This window comes from Spinacia oleracea, chromosome 3 (assembly GCF_020520425.1).
Source record: "Spinacia oleracea cultivar Varoflay chromosome 3, BTI_SOV_V1, whole genome shotgun sequence".
Classification (NCBI taxonomy): Eukaryota; Viridiplantae; Streptophyta; class Magnoliopsida; order Caryophyllales; family Amaranthaceae; genus Spinacia; species Spinacia oleracea.
The window spans coordinates 62,047,276-62,054,305 of record NC_079489.1 but is presented as its reverse complement, the minus strand read 5'-3'; the positions used below and the strand labels follow the sequence as shown (position 1 = coordinate 62,054,305).

General features: G+C 41.3%; 1 non-coding gene across 1 annotated transcript; it reads left to right on the top strand.

Moving 5' to 3' along the window:
• Positions 1–5,810: 5,810 nt before the first annotated feature.
• LOC130470933 (small nucleolar RNA R71) lies at positions 5,811–5,917 on the top strand. The gene has a single exon (XR_008931648.1). It is a non-coding gene; the product is annotated as a small nucleolar RNA R71 (small nucleolar RNA).
• Positions 5,918–7,030: the final 1,113 nt, after the last annotated feature.

The following is a 7,030-nucleotide window of genomic DNA, read 5'->3' as shown; positions in this document are numbered from 1 at the left end:
GCATAAGATAAATGTGATCTAGTATGGCCCGACTTCATCTTGAAGCTTTAACTTCAAAGTCCGTCTTGAAAATCTCCGTGGGAGGCACCATTTTCTTCAAATAGGATAAGTTATAATTAAAACTAATTACAACTATTTGATGGTACGCAGACCATATTTGAATTGAAAAACAACTTTGGTACTTTAGACCAATTACATTCAAATTAATGGTACGCAGACCATATTTTCTATCCTATTTGGGCCATACTAGTCACTTCATAACCTGCAAAACAGTACATATACAATATATACCATTCACCCATTCATTATCATGAATGGTCCACATAGCTGGTTAGTAAAACACATTATGCATCACGTAAACATTTGCAGCAATTAATCAAGGGCACCAATAATCTACCAATTATTCAGTCCTTATTAATTATAATCAAGTTGTTTTAACCTTAAGGATTTGTAGACCTAATCAAGAGTTTATGACTAAAAGGGCTCCCACTTAAACCAATAAATTCATATGCTTTACTAATTTTAAACATAAAAATGTATTTCTAGTCTAACCGAAAACATACAAATTTAATTAAAATTTAAAGCTCATATAAATTTATTATTGAATCCAAAAAGTTTAATTTAATTTCAGTCGTGTTTAAATTAATTCATGATTTTAATTTTAGTAAAATAATTAGAATAAATAAAATTTATTATAATTACAATATTCAAAATTAAAATCCAAGAAAATAATTTAAATTATTAATTTTAAAATTAATTAAAATTACGTAAACTGAAAATTTCAAATTAAAATTTCAAAACGATCTAATCGCAACGCAACAACCCCACGCAACGTACGCCCATGGGCCCCACGCACACAGCCATCGCTGGCCATGTACGCGCAGCCCATGCGCTGCGTCGCATCGCTGCTGCTGCTCTCCTTCGCAAGGCATCATGCGAGCTGGTGCTCGCTGCGCGCGCGCCAGCGCTCGATGCACGCGAGCCATCGCTCGCTGCGTTCGCTCGCCAGCGCTCGCTTCATGCGAGCCAGCGCTCGCTGCGCGCGCTCGCCAGCGCTCGCTTCATGCGAGCCATCGCTCGCTGCGCGCGCTCGCCAGCGCTTGCTTCATGCGAGCCATCGCTCGCTGCGCGCGCTCGCCAGCGCTCGATCCTGCGAGCCATCGCTCGCTGCCGGAGGCATCGACGCTGGGCGTAGCACTCGTGGCACGCGAGCTTGCGCTCTCTGCGCGCGAGGCTCCGCACGCTTGCGCGAGGCAGTGCGCGCTGTGGCGCAGCTCGCTTGCTGCCCACACGCGACTGCTGTGCCTTGCTTTCGCCCTCGCCCATTCGTCCATTGCTCACAGCCCACGACATAAGGCAGGGCTGCTGCCTTGTGCTCGTGCACCATGGCCTTGCTCATTGCATTCGTGCCGCATGGGCGACGAGCTCCCTTGCTCGTCGTCACATGTCCGCACTATACCACACCCCTTAAGGGTAACACGTAGCGTCCATTGCTTTGTGCGTGCAAGTTATATGAGCGAATCGCATAAAATTTAAAAAATTTATATTTAAAATTAATGACAAATTAATAAATAATATTAATTTCATAATTTTAGGGCGAAAAATCGAAAATTTATTATTCAATTGATTTCCGATTAACATGGATTCAAGTCTAGGTCATAAAAATTTAAAATTTAACATAAATTTACAATTTTTATGGTGGTTTTTAATCATAGGTATCTAATTAAATTATAATTAATTATGAAAATCAAATTAATTCTAAATTATTCTAATTTTCAACAAATTAATCATAATTACAAATTAGATTGCATAATTAACAAGGCTAGGCATTCAAACTTGTTAAACATATACAGTAGGTCAATCAAAAATTCAAGATTTATCAACAAGAATCGCAAATATTTAATTTAACATCTTAAATTTACAAAATTTTGCATTCGAAAAACTAAAACCTCCGAAAAGTCATAGTTAGGCTTCGAATTTGAGAATTCTGGGTTCGGCAGAAAAATACTTGTTTTGTCAAAATTTTAGAATGCCTTTTACATGCGGAATTGACACAAAAATCACTCGATTTGGATGAGTAACGAAGAAACTGCCGAAAAACTGCGTACGTATAATTAAATAAACGCAATTTGCAATTAATTAACAATTACGAAAATTAATCACCCCTTTTAATTCTTGCAAATTTGTAATATTTAACCATGTTCATGCAATTTAGATTATGAAAATAATAAGAGGCACGTGATACCACTGTTAGGTTATGATACATATGACAATTCATAAATCATGCGGAAAAACCATAAAGCCAGGAAAACATATTATTTACACATAATCATTTAGCATAGTTTAGATGCATACTCTTTGTTGCGTGCCTTCCCTAGCTGCGCCCGAACCGAACAAGAACAAGTCTTTAGGAATCCAAGTGTCGTCCCTCCGTAGATAGTCCACAGCACGTCCGGATCCGCCTTAAGATTGACCAACTAGAATCGCCCTTAAGGTACTATTATTTTCGGCACTTTTATAGGCAATTGTGTAATTGAATTTTGCTCTCAAAAACTCACTTTGAATACTTGAATGCTCGATGTAAATATGTGACCCTAGGCACCTATTTATAGAGTTATGGAAAAGGATTTGGAATCCTACTAGGATACTAATTTATTTAATTATAATCCTACTAGGACTCTAATTGAATAAACTAAATCTTTTCGGATTAGATTTAATCATATGACAAATCCCGGTAGCTTCAGGATTCGAGTAGCACACAAACACACACGCACGCACAGCAGCCCACGAGGGGCGCCATGCGCGCGCGCGCAGCCCATGAGCTCGCAGCCCACTGCCGCAAGCCCACACGCTGCCGCAGCCTTGGCGCGCGCTGGGCCTGCCTTGCGGTGGGCCTGGCGCAGCCTTGGCTGGTGCGTTTGTGGCGCGCTGGCTTGCTGGGCGATGGCCCGGCTTCGTGCTGGGCCTTCGTCTGGCAGGCCTCGTCCGATGCTAATTCGTACGATACGCTTCCGATTAATTTCCCGATTCCGGAATTCATTTCCGATACGAACAATATTCAATATTTCCGTTTCCGGAATCAATTTCCGTTTCGAACAAATATTCAATATTTCCGTTTCCGGAATTATTTTCCGATTCCGATAATATTTCCGATTCTGACAATATTTCCGTTTCCGGCAATATTTCCGGTTCCGGCAATATTTCCATTTCCGATAATATTTTCCGATACGTACCATGTTTCCGTTTCCGGCAACATCTACGACTTGGACGATATTTATATTTCCGATACGATCCATATTACCGTTTCCGGCAATAGAATAACCATCCAGATAACAGAAAAACTTGTGACAGGCTAGCCTTTCTAACATTTGATCAATGAAGGGAAGGGGAAAATGGTCCTTTTTAGTAGCAACATTAAGACGCCTATAATCAATGCACATGCGCCAACCTGTGACTACCCTAGTTGGTATCAACTCATTTTTTTCATTTCTCACCACAGTTGTCCCCCCTTTCTTAGGCACTACCTGAACAGGACTCACCCACTTAGAATCAGACACAGCATACACAATACCCGCATCAAGCAATTTCATAACTTCAGCTTTTAAAACATCTTGCATGACAGGGTTCAAACGACGTTGGGGTTGGATGCATGGTTTATGATTTTCATCTAGATGTATCCTATGCATACAAAAGTCAGGGCTAATACCCTTTAAATCATCAATACTGTACCCAATGGCCTTTTGTGCCTTTTCAACACAATAAGAAGTTGGGATAACTGGTCTGCATCAAGTGCAGTACTGACGATCACAGGGCAAAGTTGTTCATCATCTAAAAACGCATATTTAAGGTTAGCAGGAAGAGGCTTAAGTTCGGGTTTCTTTACCTCTTTAACAAAACAAACCGGCCGAACTAACCTCTTCAATTTGGTGCTCTCCGGCTCAGATTCTCCACCATTAAGAGCCAACTCCAGAGCATCCACTTCAGCACTCCAAGAACTGCTATCACCTGCAGAAGACTCACAACAAAGCACTGCCTCCAAAGGGTCTCTTTCGAGAACTTGGGAGACGTTATCACGAGTAATAAAATCAACTACATCTATGCGATATCATTGTTCCTCCTCTAGCATGGGACTTTTTAAGGCACTATTCAGATTAAAAGTCACCTTATCATCCCCAACAGACAATGTCAATTTCCCACTTTTAACGTCAATTACCGCCCCCGCCGTGTGAAGGAAGGGTCTACCTAAGATTATAGGAATTTGAGAATCCTCCTGCATGTCTAATACTACAAAGTCTACAGGTATATAGAATTTACCTACTCTAACAGGGACGTCCTCTAAAACACCTAAGGGGTATTTGACAGAACGGTCGGCCATTTGTAGAGTGATATTGGTAACCTTAAGCTCACCCATATTCAGTTTAGTACAGACAGACAAAGGCATGACAGACACACTAGCACCTAGATCACATAAAGCTTTATCAATAAATACGGTGCCAATGTTACATGGGATGGAAAAACTCCCGGGGTCTTGAAGTTTAGGTGGAGACTTGTTTTGCAAATAATCACTACATTCCTCAGTGAAAGCTACAGTCTCTACCTCACAAAAAGCACGTTTCCTGGTCAAAATAACTTTCATAAATTTAGCATAAGCAGGAACCTGTAAAATTAATTCAGTAAAAGGAACCGTTACCTGCAAATTTTTGACCACTTCCAAGAATCTGCCAAACTGCTTGTCTAGCTTATTCTTGAGTTGTCGGTTTGGGAAGGGGAGTGCAATAGGTGGTACTTGAATATCCGCCCCCTTCTTAACCGCAATTGTAGCCTCATTCTCATTGACTACCTTTTCAGCTTCCTTTTCATCCATAACTATCTTCGGGATTTCCTCACTGACCAGATCACTAGCAGACACCCCGGAATCAACCTCAACCGGCATAGAAGGACCATCATAATCCCTACCACTCCTCAATGTAATTGCATTAGCAGTCTCCCTATTTTCGGGCTGTGAAGGAAATTGGCCTGGTGGCCTCCCTGCAATAGTAGTAGACATCTGTGCCAACTGTGTATCAATGATCTTGTTGTGAGCAGTAAGAGCATCGATTTTTGCATCCTTTTCACTTAGAGATTTTTGCATTTGTAACATCATGTTTCTCATCTCTACTAGCATAGGGTCAGGCTGTGTGGTTTGAGGTGGTGGTGGTGGAGGTGATGTGTGTTGTCTAGGGAACCCAGGTGGTCCACTAGACTGTTGGTTGTAGTTCTTCCGTGGTTGGTAGGGTTGGCATGGTTGTTGTGGTGGATGTTGGACTTGGTGAGGGTTCTGGATATTGTTGCTCCTGTAGGATAGTAGAGGGTTGTTTTTGTAGCCCTCATTGTAAGAGTTGGAGAATGGGTTATTTTGTTTGTAGGATTGAAATGCGTGACATTGTTCAACAGAGCTCCTACATTCCGGTGCATAATGACCAGACATTCCACAACTTTCACAAACAGTAGCAGGTTGGGCACTCATAGCAGCTACACTAGTAGGTTGGGCAGATTGAGTATTGGCTGCTTGCATATTATCAAACTTATAGTGTAAAGCAGTCAATTGGGCAGTTAATTGTTCAATAGAATTTAAATCATGCTTACCACCCCTATTAGATAGACCTCTAGGATTTCCATACTGGGCATTGTGAATGGCTATCTCCTCAATCACCTCCATAGCTCTAGGCACCTCAAGTTGCATGAACCTCCCACTGGCAGCTGAATCCAACAAACATCTAGACTCATTGCCCAGACCATTATAAAACTGCTGAATCAAGAACCAATCTTCCAAACCATGGTGCGGGCATTCTCTTTGCAAATCCTTGAATCTCTCCCAGACCTCGAACAAACTCTCATCCGCTTGTTGTGAGATACCTAATATCTGACCCCTCAGACGAGCCATTTTCTCAGGTGGAAAATATTTAACATAAAAAGCAAGAGCCAAGGATTCCTAACTTGTGATTTTCAAAGCCGTCCGATTCAACCCATTAATCCACAGTTTAGCTTTCCCACTCAAAGAGAACGGGAAAAGTATCTCCATAGTCTGCTCCGGAGTCAATCCCCTTTGCTTGATGGTGGAACAATATTGGATAAAGGACTGAATGTGAAGGTTCGGATCTTCACCTGGTTCCCCACCGTACTGGCGTCTCTCGATCATGTTAATCAATGCAGGCTCAATCTTGAAGGTCTCAGCTGCAATAGAAGGCATGATCGCCTTTGGTAGCACGGACAGACTTGGCTTAGAATAGTCTGTAAGCTGTGGGGGAGGTGGCGGTATCAGATTTTCGTCACCCATCTCTATCTCTGAAACTGAATCTGTATCTGAAGGAAAAAGATCGCCAATATTATGATCAGAATCAGAGTAATTCCCACACTGTGTAATGAAAGTTCTTCGTCTACGAAAGGTTCTTTCGGGCTCAGGATCGAATGGAGTCAGATTACTAGTACCTACGGTCCTGGGCATAGACAAAGACTACAAAACAATGTGAGATCCGGTCTCAAGGAACGTGAGTTCCTTGAGTAGTAACAAACAATAATCTAGGATAAGAAATCAACAACAGAAAATAAAACCGTTTCCCCGGCAACGGCGCCAAAATTTCACAGGCTAAAGTCGTATCACCTAATCAAAAATAACCTAAGGTCCACTAGCTAGGTAGCAAGGGAAGTCAGGATCGAATCCACAGGGAAACAGGCGTTCTTTCTACTATCAATTAATTAATCTAGACTATTGTGAATAAAAGTTGGTTGGTGGTTTGTATACTAAGACTACGAACGATAATTAAACACGAATGAATCAATATATTAAGGAATCTAGGGTATAGGTTCGCCAACAAATAATAATCCAGGACATTGAACAATCACGATAATCAACAAAGAAATTAATTAGATTAGCATGCTCTCTCAAGTCGATACTAATCATAGACTTAGAATTAACGGGCTCTCGCTACGTATTAACTCTAATTCCACCTATTGACACAAGCCTAAACATTAAATTGCATCTCTCGAATCT